General features: G+C 36.4%; 1 long non-coding RNA gene across 1 annotated transcript in view; it reads left to right on the top strand.

Moving 5' to 3' along the window:
* The window catches only part of LOC104145203 (uncharacterized), a 59,822-nt gene extending 43,518 nt beyond the window's left edge, over positions 1-16,304 (top strand). Inside the window, exons 6-7 of the long non-coding RNA XR_011141025.1 lie at positions 13,609-13,808; positions 14,983-16,304. This is a non-coding gene — a long non-coding RNA (uncharacterized lncRNA). The remainder of the gene's footprint in view (positions 1-13,608; positions 13,809-14,982) is intronic.
* Positions 16,305-17,705: the final 1,401 nt, after the last annotated feature.

Here is a 17,705-nt window from a genome sequence, read left to right as displayed (position 1 = left end):
ACCAGAAAATTTAAGTTTTATAAAATAATCTCTTTCACAAGATTAATTTTTTTCAGACCATATCATTTCTTTGGTTTGTATAAGAATTGCATAAGAGCAAAGAACTCTTTTCAGTTACACAGTTCAGCTGTCATTTTGTACTTGTTTTTTATTTAAAGTTTACTTAAGATTTCTATTTCCTGAAACATTTTATAATTGTGATTGTTATTTTTGTTTTCACAATTAGAGAGTGCACATGAATTGACTTTGACTTGACAGCATGCAATTATGTGATGCTGTGTATGTTAGAAGCAGACAAAGATCAGGTATTTTAAAAATGAGAGCAGAACATGTCTTTTCAAGCTCTTTACCTGGTCCCATCCACAGCATTAAAGAGCATAGGTACATGTTGCTCAAAACACAACCAAAAATGTTCAAAATGGGATTGATATAGCAAAATTTAGAGACTAATTCTGAAAGATGTTATACACCTGAACCGGAAGTATATCAGATTTTGAAGTCCCTAGAAGCCTGGGGAAATATTTGGAATATTTGATACAGCCCAATACCTAGAGCTTTTAAATTTATCAGAAGCCAGAAATGCTTACGCAGCTTAATTCTAGAATACCAGATAAATGCCAAGGTTTTCCAACCCTATTGGTTTATATTTCCCTATATTGTAAAGTAAATAAACATGGGCAGCCTCTTTGGTAAGCACAACAAATAACAAGCTCTTTAAGTGGGAGGTGTGAGAGGGAAAGAGTACAGAGAAATGAGGGTATGAAACATTAACATCTACAATTACCAAAATGTACAAAAAATAACAGTTAAGACAAGCAAGGTGTTAAATGAAACTATTACCGTTTCCATGCTAAACTGAAAAAGGAGGAAGAAAACTATTTCACCGAGTTATTCTGAGGTCCTTTCACACCCATGGAAACTCAAGAATAATTACCTTTTCACAGTTCATTCCCTTTCCTTCCTTCCTTCCCTGCTGTAGTCTACAGAAAGTGATTAGTATCCTCTGCCACATGCATTCTTCAGGAAATAACTGAATTAAGGCCTCCCAAGATCCTCATCAAGAGACTGTAAATGTCTATGACTATGGTACTTAAAAGGTGCTCTTATATACATGTTAAATAACAGGGATAAGGGACAGTCACCTGATACATATGTTTCTTCAGTTACCAGTTACCAAGATGACTTAAATAAATTGTAAATATTTCCCTCTCCTTCTTCCTCTGCCTCTACCTGCAGCAGCTGTAGGCTCATCCTTCCACAGATGACAAGAGGCAACTGTAAAATTGTCCTCTATTCTGTGTCAAAGGATGGATGATCTCTGTACCAGCAAAACTCATGGTAATACTTCCTTTCCCCATGTCCTTCTTTCACTTCTGTTACGATTCTGCCAAAGTGCTGATACTGTCTTGAAGCACACTGATTTCTGTCATGTCTGTCAAGACTTTGGGATTTTTTTTCCCCTTGCTTTGCTGCTTCCTGAAGAAAGAAAGGAAGTAGCAACTGATGCTGCTACCCATCAGTATTCTGTCTCCTGACTGCTCAGAAATGCCAGTTTTCTAGAAAAGTAAATAGTATGACTCACTCCTGGGTTTTACAGAGGCATCATCCATCTGGAAGATAGGTCTACATACATTTCAGGAAACTCTCCTTGGCCGTGCTAAAAGTAATTGTTTTGCACTGCCTCTGCAGCTTTATTGTGAAGTTTGGAAACCTTAGCAGAAGCTTCTAAGGCTCACTCATCTGTGATGTGGTACTTAGCCATCAACATTAATAGGAGTGTGTTGCTTTGCGTTTGTTACAAACGCACAACCTAGTAAACTGTTCTTGTAGGACCTGTTCTCCTTACCATGTGTGTTCATTTGATCCAAGAGGCAGTACCATCCTATAGACAGTTGTCTGCATGGTCAGTGATCAGGTGTACCCTGCCACCATCCTCTTGGTACAGTAGTCCTCTTCCTGCAGGACCACAGTCTGGCAACTGCTCTTTTAATAAAAGAGGCAATCGAGAACCTGTCAGTGGAGGCAGCAGCAGACACAGAGCATCCAACATCTTTACTATTCCCAAGAAGAAAGCCTAATTGTGGCCAGCATCCACATGCATTACCTGGCCCAGTTCATGGCCCCAGGGTGTTTGTGATCTAATTTTTGTTGCCTCTGAAAAGACTTGCTAAAGTCTGTTGAGCTACGCTGCTGGCATGAGCTGATGAGATCATGAAAAGCAACAGTGAGTGTTATGTTCAGATTGCTAGCAGACACAATGCATGCCTCCTATTCTCCTGAGGTAACCTTCTGGGGCATATTTGTTCTATGACCACTTTTAATGTGTTTTATCATGTCTGATGTCCCCACCCTTTTGGAGTCATAGCCAAAATTGTCTCTATATCTGCACAGCTGGTGAATGGCAGTTGTGCCATTCAATAGTGTTAAATTCAAAAACTGATGGATTTTAACAGTTACAAGTGGACATGGTCCCTACCAAGTTACATCTAGCAATATATCACCTGGTCTCCTAGTAGGGAACTTCTCTAGCTAGGTGCTGTGAAAAATAAACATTTTCGCCAGAATTGAAAACAGACCACTCGTTTAGAATGAGTTTTTAATTTCTGGGAAATGGCCAGCAATTGTTGAGACTATGGAGAAGTTATCTCTGGTGGTACTACACAGTGGAGATTCTCCTCTTTCTCCACAACATCAACATCCTCAAAGTGATGGGCTGTGCTTCAAAGTCCTTGTCAGAGTTCATCTTAGGCTTATTCATATTCACCAGTTTCTGGGATTAATGTTGCAAAACTTCTAGATTAGCTGCCCTACTTAGCAAGTTCCCAAAAACAGAGGACTTCTTTCTATTTTTACTTCTGAAGGAAGACTTAGGAGAATGCTGTGCATGAACAGCTTGTACTGCTGTTCCTAGAACCACAAACAGCTTGTGGCTTTGCAAACTGTGAGACTGCCAGACCAAGCAGCAATATCGCACTATCAGACGCAGCTCGCTCTTTCTTTGACACTAAGACAATTAATAATTCCTAGTCCTCCTTTTCATCATGCAAAAAGTATATTTATGTCAACCAGTCAGCCTGCTCTTCTGGGGAATCCTCGCTAGGGACTGCTACTTCTACTTCTTTTGCTTCTTTTGCTTGAACACTCTCTTCTGTACAAGACAGGCTCTCAGAGGCAGACTTTAAGTGTGACCTCAGTTTGCTACAGTGAACCAAGCATATCATCAGCGTGGACTCACAAAATCAACAGACACATGAAGTAACACGTGACAGAAGTAAAACTTTCTGATGTCAAACTGAAATGAAATAGTAAAGCCAAAATAGGCAACACATTTTTCAGTTAGCTCAAGCAAGCTACTGGAAATTTTGCCAAAACCAATAAAAATTGTGTGGCTTCAGTTCACCAGTATTCTCTGTGGAAAAAGACCATGAAAAATTTTGACCAGCCGTAGTGAAAATTTCTTGCAAAGTGCTGAATAGATGCATAGAAACCCAGAGACTTCCCGGAGTGATCTGTAGCATAAACTTTGATAAAGGTAAAGGTTGCCTGAAAAATCTGTCCTCTATTCTCATACAGTGGTGTTAACATTTAAGAGCAGACTGAGGAGCTAAAATCTTGATAAACACAGATGAGTGAGTAGTCACTTGATTTTAAACCTCATGCAATAAAGAATCTATATTGCAACTATTGGCATCCAGTCATGACAGCTAAGTGAACTGCTAATAATGAAGCCATTAAGTAAACTGAAATGAATAACAGACTCACATGTGCCAGAGGCAACTTTTTTTTAAAAAAAATCTTTCATCTTCCAAATACAAATATAATATCTTCCTGGAGTCATCCTGAGCTAATAATTCATTTCATACTCTGTAGTTGTAAATATCCTGGTGTGACAGGCAAATATTTAAATTATTTTTGATTTATCATGCTATTTTATTCCATTAGCATGAGTTAACTCTAAGGGGAGAGAGCATTGGGCTCAATCTGAAATTATTTCACAATGGATTGAGAATTAATAATTAACGCAATCTCAAACATTTTATCCTATCATGAACTCATTAACTCCTTGTCTCAACCTATTCATACGTATTAAACACATACACACACACTATGAATGACACACATACGTATACGCTCTTTCACGTCAACTGAATTCTTGAATCCCAGGATTGTAAGGCTGTCAACAGGATATGACAGTTCTCATGCCACAGAGAAACTCCTCTACTTACAGGAAATCTCTCTCTGTTGCATTCGAGCAGACCTGTGTCTCAGGGGATAGAATTCACTCTTACAGAACCTGCTATTCCTGAAAAAGCCAGAGTTTCTCATATGTCTGACATCATATCTGTCAATGGATGTCTAACATTCCTTAAAGCATCTCAAATGATTCTGGATGCCTATGTTAAGCAACAGAATCCTTCCCATTATTATCTATAAGCTGAAGGAAAGGCTATAGTGTGGGTCAAACACTTAGTCCAATTCTTAACTTCTAAGCTTTTCTAGTGCTTTCTACCAACCATTTTTAGAGAAGAGAAGATCTTACAAGAACAGCCATTGTTCAAAAGTCAAGATACTGGCTTCTTTATTAGTATACACAGACAAAATCCATGACATACTTTCTGTTGTCACTGAACTAAAGGAAAAAAAGACTCATAAGGGGTAAATTTGCATTTTATTGACTACTGCTTACTTGCCAGTGTCTGTACCAAAGATACTCTGTAAACATGCAAACTAAGTTCTTACACTTTAAATATGAAGTTGACATTTGCTAACTCCATTTCGGTAGTTCAGTTCCTTAATCATCTGGACATAAGGTATGAGAATCTATTTTTCTCTGTAAATAGGGAACAGTCATTTAGTTGCAACTTCCCTACAGAGTACTCCATCTGTATTTCACCTTTATGATTTACTAAACTGTGGTTACCACATACTGTGTGTGTATTTCCTTTTCTCATTTTTTGTCTATCTCTCGCTCTGGCTTTCTTTTTCTACATTAATTCTGACTCCATGTCCCTTTCATAATTAAAACATTGAAAATTCAGTTGGATTCTGTGATGAAAAAATGCTATCTGATTCCAGATAAACAAAAAAGAAGGAACAGAAGTTGTTTCAAGGTAGGTTTTTACTAAGCTTGATTTATTTACCTTTTTTTTCCCCAAAAAAATGTTTTCAAACACTCATCACAACTATTTAATGTCATGATAACTGACATCTCCTGCTGATACAGCTTCTAGGTCAAATGAACATCAAGCTCACATAAGAAGTCTACTAGGACTGCATAGATCTTTCTCCTACTTTTACTTCTGTACTTATCTCTCTTATTTCATTTTATGTTCCTCCTGGAAACTATTTTAGCAATTATCTAGATTAAATAATTGACCCTCAGTTATCACAAGATGGATTTGGTAGTCTCAGCTGATAATTCCCAGACTGTTTGTATTGCCCACATAGTGAGAAAACAGCCTTTTGAAGGAATTATTTAGTTTAAATGCATCATGTCAGTATATATTTTAACTTAAAAGCTTAAAAACAAATAAACACTGAAAATACCTAATGTAGACAGGACAGTTGAGACTATTGACTCTATTCACTAAATAGAGAAGTAGAAAGAAGAGGGCAGTCAGGCAGTTAGAAGATTAGCCAAAAACTGAATATTAATACTTTGCTCTATTACAAACTTCCTGAGTGAACCTGACAATTTATGCAGCTATATGAAATGATCATTTAATCTGAAATACACAGGCATACTTCAGGCTGCTACTTAAAGTGCCCCCAATAAGTGCCTACACAAACATCTGGAATCAAAAGACATGCTTCTTTCTCTCTCTGACTTCATGAATCTTGAAATCCTGTTGGCATCATGGCATGTACAAGAATAGTGTATTACCATATAGTTTGAGAGTCTCATCATTAAGACACTTTCTAGGGAGATGTGATTTTCAGTTCATTCATACTGTGGAAAATCCTGTACCCCTTGATTCCATATTCAATGGAAGTGCTCTAATTATTCAGGTATTCTGCAAAAGAGAATGCAACTCATCCTTCCTAGCCTGCATGGTTAAAGAAAGCGGCCAAGACAACCATATTTTGTCTAAAGTTACAATGGAACAGGATACATAAAGACAGAGACATAACTGGCAGAGAAATGCCAGTTATCAGGATACCAGTCAGATTTAAGTTTCAAATGGCTACAAATCTTCTTAATCCTAACAAGAGGGCAGCCACTGAAGTGAAAAGTGGAATCTTATGCATGAGGAGAGAGATTCACTGCCAAAAATGTACTCACCAATAGTGCTCAAGAGGGCTTTTGAGAACCCCAGTGTTGGATTTAGATGCTTAAGCCCACCTGAGGTTCCACTTTTGGTGTTTTAATACTTTTGTGGATCTTAGCCTGAAGATCCCTGAGCCTTGATTTAATCTAGAGAAATTTTAATGGTACAAGAAACTGGACAGATCTACCACAGGAAAGTTACTACTGCTTTTGACTATCATATTATCTGCACTGAGATATGCCAAGAGTTATTAGTGCCAGTAATGCTGTATCAGTCACTATTAGGAATGCTTCCTCACAATTAATAATGGTTGTAAGATGTAGGGCAAAAGGCTAGTTTAGACACATCTCTGATTGTTCAGGCTGATTATTTGTTCTTAGTTACAGCAATGTAAGGAAGCTATGCAATGAATTTATGCAATAAATTAAAGATATTAAGCAAAGCGTTTTCCCAATTACTGAAATTTTCTCCAACTTTGCTGATTTCTTCAGCTATCTCTCTGTTTCGATTTTGCCACTGTGTTAGCTGTGCTTAATTAGTCATTCAGCTAAGTGAATCAGCGTGAAATAATTCATCTTAACTTCACTGGATTACATTTAGTCATTCAATATTTGATTTGTCTTGATTCCTAGATTCTTGGCGTATGATTTTGAATTTGCACATGGTTACTTTCTAAATTTTTGGAACTTTTCACTGGCTGTTGAGACATCCTGCCTTGAACTTTCTTTGTTCCAGATGCTAGATGTGGTTAGTAAATTTGAGTTAGAGCCCAGAAACTAAAAAAAGGCCAAAACAGATCTGGAAAAGGAACCTACAGCAGTGCCAAGTTCCACCCTCACTTTTCATGTGTAGAAAGGACTCTGAAGACTTTATGCAAACAAATGCTCCATCCACAGGCACAAAGCTGCAAAAAAATGACCTCAGAATAAGTGCCAAAAGGAAACCTGAGGGATCCAGCTTAGTACAACAATTCGTACTTACTAGCCACTTCTGATTCAACATACACAGATTTGACTTTTGTGCACTAGACCTGGGAAGCACCCACATAATTTACTTCAAGAGAACATATTTCTACCCAGACCTGAATTAAATATGGAAGAGTAACCAGGTTTAGTAACCAGGAAAGGCAAAAAGTCCAAAATGAATAAATGTATTCAGGAATGGACTATACCAAATAATAATGAGTCATGCTATTCTCCTTCTCCTCTGTGAAAAAAATTATTCTTTTACCTAATCCAAATCTCTGCCTTACAGAGGCAGAGAACATTTAGAATATTTTTAATGTCTTGTAACTTTATAATTTGTGAAAATAACACATTCATGAAACTCTATTTCAAACACTGCTATTCTCTTCCATTACCCCATCCCAAATATTGATTACCTATAGTTTTAAACCACATTATAAACTCTAACCTCAAACACAGGTTTGTATTACTTTTAAAAGTGTGTAGGATCATGATTAGATGAGATTCTTGGTGCTTAGATGCACACAAGGCACTAAGTATCTCAAGTTCATCTGAAATTAATCTAGAATCACACAGAAACTAGACTTATTAGTTTAACCTTAATCTCACTAATTCCAGGAAGAGAGGGAAGCAAATACTCTTACTGCAAAAGTGATGAAAATATCACATATTAAAACTTCTTTCTCTTTTAAACAGGAATTTTTTTTTTGAGGTATAGAATCAGATAAGTTCATTAAAAAGACATTTGAGATATGTACGTTTGCTTTTCTTGGCACTGAAGTTTATCAGCCCCACCTAATGTCACTTAAGCCAGGAGGAAAAACTTAAACTCACTGTGTAAATATTGTTGCGTTTTTGCCAGGTTGTACCAGTCTGGGGAGTTTGTAATAGGCTAATTTATTTTTCAAATTGAAATTACTGACATGGAAAGCCAGACTATTTCCTAGGTTTATAAAAGCATATGGGCTATGTATACACAGATGCACACATACAAACATTTTAATGCATTTATAGAATGCATATTGATATAGAGGGAAAGACAAAATGGACTATACCTCCATTAATCCTAAAATTCAAACATTCTTCCAAAATGATATCTTTTCTCTTGAAAAAAAGCTCTGAGAAATGTGTGGAATACACTTAGCTTAGATTATAGCATAGCCATTACTGAAAACATAACAGCTACACTCGTTCTGAATGAAGATCCACAAAATCCCATCTTCGACAGTAAGCAATGACTAGGGAAGAGCAGAACAGAACATATATATGTTAGTACTTCCACATTGTACTCTCCTACCTTCAGTGATGGCAACTTTGTGTCTAATAGCTCTTTATGGATTTTTTTCTTCCCTAACTTTGCTTAATCTTTTTTTGAACTCATGTGAAATTGCTGCAACAGCCTATGGCAATGAGTTCCACAGTCTAACTGTATTACGCACACTGTAATGATTCCACCACCACTAACACCTATGCTTTAAATATCCCAATAATCCTTCCCAGTGAGGCACTGGTGCTCAGAAAGGATGCTGGATGCCAAATGAACATAGATACCCAATGTGCAGGGTTCAGACGTGTGCTGTGCTCAGCGCTCTGACTCGCAGGCTCTAAGCAACTCGGCGGGTAAGTTTCCTCTTTAGGTCACTCATCTGATTCTCTCCATGAACTGTACAGAAGGCCTAAAGGCCTCGCTTAAGTTATTTGAATCAACCAGTTGGGACTAGGTGCCTCATTTCTCTACACTGCATCACTTTCTTCGGGGTAGTTGAAAAACCATTCTGTACTTTGGTTATTAAATGCAGATTTATATACACGATAGGAGATACATATGTACATATACATAACAATGCCAATTGGCATCATGAGCCTGAGAAAAAGTTACGTTGATGTGGACTTCTTTAATTTCAGTGCTGGATTATGAATATCTTCAGATCACCAGAACACTTTAATTAAACTCTGTTGAAGACTTCTGCTGCAATACTGTAAATTGCTTTATAGATTTTGCTGCTTCAGCTGCTTAGAAATGGATTACACAGTTCTTTACAGCTAGGCTGTGACTCACAAGCCAAGCCAAAATTTCATTCCAGAACTGGGAGGATGCTTTTTTTTCCTCATTTTCTAGTTTATCTAATAAAAGTTGGTACAACACACACTTCAATATCTTGTGAAGACTCCAAGATATAATGCAAAAGAAAAGGCAATATTTGGAAGACATTAGGAATTATGGGGGATTGAGAGGGATGTTTCAATCAGTGGGAATGTAGTCTAGTTATATTATGAGGCTAACGAGTTTCCCTTTATTTTGTTCTCCAAGCTGAAAGTTCATCTGAATGCACTGGCCTAATAAGCAATAAAAAACTCCTGAATAGAATGGCTGAGAATTTGAAACTCAATTCTACAGGAAATTCTAACATTAAATTTTGTTCTTATTTCTAAAAGGAAATTCACAGTCTTGAAATTTCACAAGTATTCTGGGAAAAAGAATACCGGGAAATTGAAACAGATAAGAAATGTGATATATGCACAAACTGTGCTAAAGTACAATATGACTAATAGAATATAAAAACCTAAATAAAGAGTAACAAATTCAAAATGAAACATATTAATTTTGCCAAAAGAAATCTTATCATAATTAGTGAAATATTTAACAGTCTTTGTTCTAACTTTTTTTTAACTTGTCAAAATACATATGAGTCCATAAGAGATTTGGCCTTTTATAACACTGAAATATTGAGCATCCCTACGTACAGAGGAAAGTGATATGAGACATCATGTGGCAGACAGAGCTAGAAAAATTGAGCAATCAGGCCTGATTACCTTCAAATTTGCAGGAATATCCAGTGTGTCACCCACTTGTTCTGTTCTTGAATGCTTTATAGATCTTTGATAGGGTATTTTCCTACATTAACTTTCATATTCTTATTTAAGTTTTTTAACTTGTTAGTTTTCACGATTTTTTTCACTTGTCATTTAAAAAAACTAACAATTGATCCTTACCATCTCAAAAATAATGTTGTAATTTAGTAATGTTACACAGCATGAAATAATTCAAATAGCAGCAATATTTCTCTCTTAACTGATAAGGCATTTCACTAAATTAGCGAATTTCATTTAACAGTATAATTGTAAGATATTGTCAATTACCACTTCCAGAAAAAAAATTCATTCATACAAGAACGAAGGTCTAGATCTATAAAAAGATGACTGTATCTCAGTGCTTTTATATATGTTTCATTTATCTAGCCCCAGATTTAATTCCATTAACAGCAGTGTATTATAAAAATGTATATCTTAGGAGAATTAGGTACCCTGCCTAACTTATTACAAGATTGCCTTATTACAAGATTGTTCAGCTCATTCACTGTACCCATTTTTAAATATGTTCAAAGGCAATAATAAATAGGAAACCATCAAAGGAAGGTATTCCTTGCATCTCCGCCTTTATTTTTCACTTGTCTGGCCTAATGCACTTTCAGAGTTGCCCTGCAAAACGGGAAAGCTGGAAGCATTTAAGCCCTAAAATAGCATAAATTTCGATAGGAGAATCTGAATTTATCTAAATTTATTTAATCTATCCCCCCCCATCAGGGGAAAGAGACGTGGATTTGAACCTTCCCCTCTCCCAGACAGAAAGAGGAAAGGAACGACCAGGGACTAGGCATATATTCTAACCATGGAATTATTTTTAAAAGGAGGACTTGCACAACAACATACTTTCATAAGAGAGTCTGCTGCCATGGTGTGGAATCCAGGTCAGGATCTGTGCACGCTGAGAGCTCAGGTCACAGCGCATAGGACCAGTTAGGAGATGGGAAGATTTTACCCAAATGGGCTTACATACGTACTAGACATCAACTGCTCAGCTTTACAAAGATTAACATACCTAAGCAGTGAGACAATTTTCCTCATAAAAACATAAACACCCTGCAGCAGCTACAAGCAGGTGTTCAAAAACTACTGAAGTCCCTTTGCAGAGGTAGCTCTGAGTTACATGGCCAAAGTATGCAGGAGGCATGCAGCTGAGGGAGGAAGGGCATACATACGTGCATTTTAATCTGTAAAAGGGCACAAGAATTAGGAATTCTTTTTAATTGTCTTCTCCTAATGCTGCATTTGAAAGCTGAATCTCAAAATGACAGTTTTAATATAGCAGATAATATAATGAATCCATATAAACATCACTAACAATGTGCTTACCTTTTCTTATGAGTTTACTTTCCCCGAGGCAACCACCACTACACAACAAGGTGTTGATCTATTCCTCACTTAATCCCACCATCGAAGCAAGCGTTGTTAGATTTAAATGGAATACCCCTGCATTAAAGGAAATTTTATTTCAGTAACTTTATGTACGTTAGTTCCACCCTCACCTTATCTATGTCTTAATTTTCTTTTATAATTTTAGTCATCAACCTTCTAAAGCACTCTACGTAGGCACTTTTAGCACTAAACATCATCTTCAAAACCTTGAATTTATGGAAAGGTTTGTGAAATGGAATACTATTACATCATGCAATTTATCCCCAAAAGACTGTTTTCTGATTAACTTGTTCAGACCCATTCAGATTTCTCAATGCTGCAGTGCAATAATAACCAAATAAAGCAAAAGTGGAGAGTACAAAGTAACTATCAATACTGAATTAGAAAATGAAACAGTTTTATCAAATTTAATAAATATTGAAATGTGTAGAGTTAACTGTCATAAAAGGCACATTTGTACCATGGAAAAAATATCCTTTATAAGTTATAGTCACTGTAGAGCCTTTTCACACAGTTGCCTAAGCAAGGAAGGATATAACATGATAGAATTAAGAAAAATTTAATGGATTAACTTTAATGAGAAAAGTGAGACAATTTCTTAGATTGTGCTACCATCCCTGTTTATCGTTACCCACATAAATTCTCATCATGATTTATGTTTACTTTCATGAAGATCTATACTTTTAAAATAATTTTTTTTAAAAAATCACTGTAAATTTGAAGAAAATTGTTTGTGCACTGCAGCAACTTCAGTGCCTAAACAAAATCAAATATTTTCTGGAAAACATTTTTATTGTCCCCAGCTAGTAGACAAATATGACTTTAATCTTGTCATATCATTCTTTCTATGAATATACATATGTGAGATGAAATAAGGTGAAACTCTTTTTGCTGCCAGCTGCTGTCTGATTTACCTCAAGATGGAACAAATCCAATGAGCTTCCTCTGCCTTTTTTTTTTTTTTTGGTTCAGATCCTAGAATATAACTACTAACGGGAGAACGTGCAAATGTTAAGAACACTGGATCAGTTACTTTTCTGTGAGAAGCTGGCGAACTTGACTTCCACGGAAGCACACCGTATTTATCAGTGGCACTCCGGACAATATTTGCATTTAAGTTTTAGCTGTAGTCTTCTCTTTCACATAGAGCTTCTTTATTACATGTGATTATAGACATCTTTTTTATAACTGCTGTTCTCTTTCATATGTACATTTAAGGCTACATTTACCACGTCTGAAGTACAGATTTCTGGCTTGTCTTTGTTTTATCCCTAAGTAAAATCAGTGGTTATATTTCTTTAAGATATTTATCCCTTAATTCAGGTAGCTTTTTATAACTTCTTTGTTTTTCAGTTTCTATTCAATTCTATCTATTTCATACTATGCGTGAAAAATAATTTAAAAGCATGAACTGCTTATAAGCAAAAGTCTTGTGATGCTGACATTCAAGATTTTGTTAGTTTTGAATTTATTAATTTCATCTTAATCCTTTGGGCTGAAGTTGGCAGCAATATGTTGAGTACCGCTTGTTCAAAGTCTTTAAATATTAAGCATGTATTAGATGTCTTAGGTTTTAGAATATTTATGTAAAGATTATATATTTTCAGAAATTTGCTAAAGAACACATTGCTATGAGCATTCTGCTATCCAATGTTATTTTATTTTCTATTAAGCAAGAGTATTCATTATTATAATTACATTTCTCACAAAAATAAATTATTTGTGCAATCACTTAACTTTGAAGAGATTTTTCACAATGGAAATATTGCCTTTTCACTATCCACAACATTTGTGATTTGTTCTGGCAGAGTTTTCACTAAAGGTTTTTGGAGATGTTTGTTTTTGCTTCAGATGCTGCAAGCAGCCCTTGAAAAGCATATGAACAATCACTTCTAGTCATACAAATAGATTTTTCATTTCTACTTTAGAATGTCTTATAGTTTGTATACCCAGGATATCTGGCCACTCCCTTTTGCATTGCAGCAAGCGGCACGGTTCATTTTTATTGTCATCTTTCCATATAGAATTAATTCAGAATTATAAACAGAATCGTCACCTCTAAGCATCTATGACATATGACCCATGGATATTTTTTCTCAGTCTTGCTCTTTTTCCAGAAATCAAGTGACAGAACATCCTACCCCTATCTGAAAAAAAGAATCACCTACGGAGGAAGTTACACTCCACTTTCATTTTGCGTTCCACCAAACTATTGCTCTCGGGTCGCCTGCAGAGCCACCAGCACAAGCATATGAGCCAGAACTCTCCCTTACCCACTCCGGTGATGAGAGAAAGACCACGACAAGTATCATTTCTAGTAAGTACGTTACTCATTAGTTCTTTTACTTCCCTTTTTTTTTATCTTTTCATTGAGTTTTGGTTCACTTTTCCGTATTATTTCTGAACATCGCTGCATCATTCTTCTGACCAGATGGTAACCTACAGGTTTTTGCGCATGAGATAATTGTGGAAGTTCTCTGACTTCCCTAAAATTTACAAATACAATCATGTTGCACCAAAAAAAACTTTGCCCCTCTGCCTCATGTCAGAAGTGCTCTATGTTATTTTTTTGCTAAAAGAGACCAAGCAGAAACTGAGGTACCCAGCCAGTGATTGTGTGACTCTTCAACTCAGTCAAAGAAAGCAAATGAAGGTAATATTTATCAAATAATGAAAAATATGAATCTAGCATTTCAACAAATATCATAAAGCACAGGTTTTACCTATGTGGTTCTAACCCTTTAGAGACTGGTGGACAACTCTCAGTTGCACTAGATCTCTGTAGTTCTAGGAAACACAAGATATTTTGCTGGGTGGCTGCTCTGATTTTAATTGATTGCACTAACTTTTTAAAGAAGCCTTTTACAATTTCAGACTAAGCAAATAACAATTTCTTTCCAAAAGTATAGATATGTGCACTGCTCAAGTTGATAATCAAATGAATAGGATAGACAGTCCTTTATGCAGTGTGTTGCCAAAGTTGCAAAAGGCATGGGAGGGGTTCACATATTTTTGTTTTGTTTTTATTGCCAGCCACTATACTGCTGTAGTGCTTAAAAGACAGTGCCAAATACTGGGTTTTAAAGTTCTCCTATAATTACATCAGACAGAGAGAGGGCAGGGCATACTTTAATGCTGAATCCTTCCTTATTCATTTAGAGCCTAGCTCTAACCTTGAGAAGTTTAAAACCTTGCAGAACTGACTTCTGCAAGGCCCGTACTGCCCTGGCAGGATACAGTCGTGCTCACATTCTCATCCTTTCAGTAGCCTCTTAATTTTTAATAAGTATTATTGGTTCTCAGGCGTGGAATTATCGCCATATTCCCAAGGCTGCATAATGACTTTGAAAAGTAATTTAAATAATAATACTCATATGCTCACTGCACACCGTGTTAACTTAATTGCCTCGGGTTTATTTGTTAGCTTTGTTTTGTTTCTTTAAAAGGTGCAAGTATCAAAAGTGAAACACTCACAGCCTACTGTTCCACAGGTATTTGGCCTGCTGGGCAATGGATTTACAAAATTACCATTGTGCCACAGAAGATACAGACTGCGGTACTGGTGACCAGAAAGGTAGAGATTTGAGCGAAGAAAATATGTGCTGAAGAGCTAGAAAGCCTCTCTGAATAGGTATCCATTCAAGCCTGGACTCCTAAATCCCCTTGTCCTTAGCTTCCTAGACAGCTATTTGCTGCTGCTCTCTTTACTCGGTATCTTCTACCAATCTCTTCCCCCAAAACCTTTCTTTCAGACACAGTAGACGTTTCCACCACCTTTCTGTCACTTCACCGTAGTAAGTTAGCTCTCTAACTCTCAGCACTTCTACTATCATATCAATTAAAGGCAATCTAAAAACTAATCATCACCACTCTTATCTCTCATTTACTGTAACATCCTTCTCACACGCTCTGACCAATCCTTCCACCAAAACTGCATGCTTTCTAAGCATTCTTAACAAATTAGGATACTGCACAGTACAAGTTTCCTGTTCTCTTTTCCAGAGTCTCCAGAGACTCCCCTTTTCCACTTTATAAAGCAAAGTGATCTAGTCTTCACTTTATGGTCCTCCTTAAGCTACTAAACCAAGATTTTTTATTCTCATACACTATTTCTATTTTGTCAATATTACTAACTTCAATTGCCCATTTCTCATATTTTCTAAAAAATACTTTATTTTTTCTTCTGCCTTGCCTGCTGTGTTTGGAAAGATCTTTATACAAAGGACTGCAAAGCTGTTTTATTGCCTTCCTCCAAATCCCTCCTTGAAAGTCTTGACATCTTGACCTTCTTGTATTCTTCTTTGATATATCCTACTGTGTTCTTTTTGTCTACAAATATAATATTTTTTGTGTATGTAATGTAGTTGTCCTGCATGGGCAAGATATTCCTGCCACTGACCTAGCTGATATGATGTTGTGCAGTAAAAATGCCTTTTGGCAAATCTCTGAACCTAGTGTTTATTCAGTTTCTTGCCCTCTAAGTTAGTTTGACATCTTTGGCAGCCAGTATATCTATCTTGAATTATTTTGTATACATAGTTAGGTACAACATCTGAAAGAAAACATAGCTGCAGAACCTAATCTTCTTATGTGGAAATTGCTGCCTTAGTTGCTGTATAACAGCAAGATCATACAGAATTCATATTATGAAAAAACTCCAGGACATGGGAAATGGGCTTACACTTGCTGAACATTTAGGTTTCTTGCTAAGGAAGGCTTGGGAACACCATATTACGTACGCGACCTGAAACATGTCTTTTAACTGTTCCACATCAAGATAGACATTTAAGGCATTTGACTAGCTTTGTTCTCTACCTTTTCTTCTCAACAGAAGTCAGGAAAATGAACTGGACTACATACTAAAGTACATATGGTGCGGCAGCTGAACCCTCTCCTAAAATTCATTTCTTGATAATCCATTCACTGGATTATCTAGCTTTAATAGCAACTTGAACAGCAGGTTGTAAATAAAGCAAAAATAACAGAATAACAGAAATGAGGCATGGGCTGTTTTTTGCAAAACTGCCATTGAATAAATAAGGTGACAAGGGTCTGAGAAAGACTCATATTCCTGCCTCCTTTTTAAAAATGGATTAAAACCACAGGGGAGTCTCTTCACGCTTTGATGACAACACGCTTTGATGCTCAACGTGGCACACTGCAGCACAAGCCATGGGCCATGGAGAAGAATAAACGTAAGTAAAAGGAGGAAAGGGAAGAGAAGGAAACCAGAGCAGTGAAAGGAAGGCAAAAAGACATCGCTTAAAATGTATATCAGAAAACAGTAAAGTGAAATCACATTCTGCCCACAAATAATATGCAAACATTATATGTATTCTGCATTGCACTGTAAGCAGAAGGTAGGAAAGGTTTAATCTGAACAGCAGCAGCCTCTAAGACAGGATTCAGTATTACTGGTATTTTTACATTTGAATGGAAAGTGCAGATTAGCTATATAGAATTACTTGTCTCTCAAAGCACCCAAAACAAACATTCAAGGAGTCATTTAATATCTTTTCACGCCTGTGATTTCAGATAATAGTCCTCTGTGATAGTAAGGAGTCTAGCTAACATATTATATAGCAAACCTGTAGATTAAGCATTAATGTACCTTTTGGTTAAAAAAAAACATGAAAGTGATATGATTTTGGTTTGACTTTACCATTAAAAAATGCAACTTGATTTTAAACTCACATTTCCTTAAATAATGTTTCAGCTTTTTCTTGCACACAAAATAAGATATCCAACACCAACGCTCTTGCTTCTGTAAGCTAGCCACATAGAAAGATGGATCCATTGTAGTATGCTATTGCCCGTTGTGACAACTCTTCCAGTCTTTTACGGCTGGCTTCTTTTAAGGATAGATTATCTGAAAAGATGCACCACTGAAACTATCAGAGGTGGAAGTCCTATGTTCCGATGTGCTTACATGAAAATTGAAGGCAAGGTTCAAAAAACTTCCAATTGATGAGTCACGGAGGAAAAACTTTTATAACTACCAACCCAAGTTTCAGCAAGAAGACTAAGAAGAGATGCTAACAATGCTATAAATAGCTTTTTCCTACAGACAACATTTATTTTTTATGCAGCTGGTCATATTACAACAGTGGTAGCAAAGGACTATGCTGCAACAAAGTTCTTAAGAGTAACAGTGGTGAGCTAGTAGCAAATCCAGTGCAGTTTGAAGGAGCAGAGCGTGTACATCAGCCAAGTG

Source organism: Struthio camelus, chromosome 4 (assembly GCF_040807025.1).
Source record: "Struthio camelus isolate bStrCam1 chromosome 4, bStrCam1.hap1, whole genome shotgun sequence".
In the NCBI taxonomy this organism is placed as follows: Eukaryota; Metazoa; Chordata; class Aves; order Struthioniformes; family Struthionidae; genus Struthio; species Struthio camelus.
Note: the sequence above shows the minus strand (reverse complement) of the source record. Positions and strands in the feature narration are given on the sequence as shown.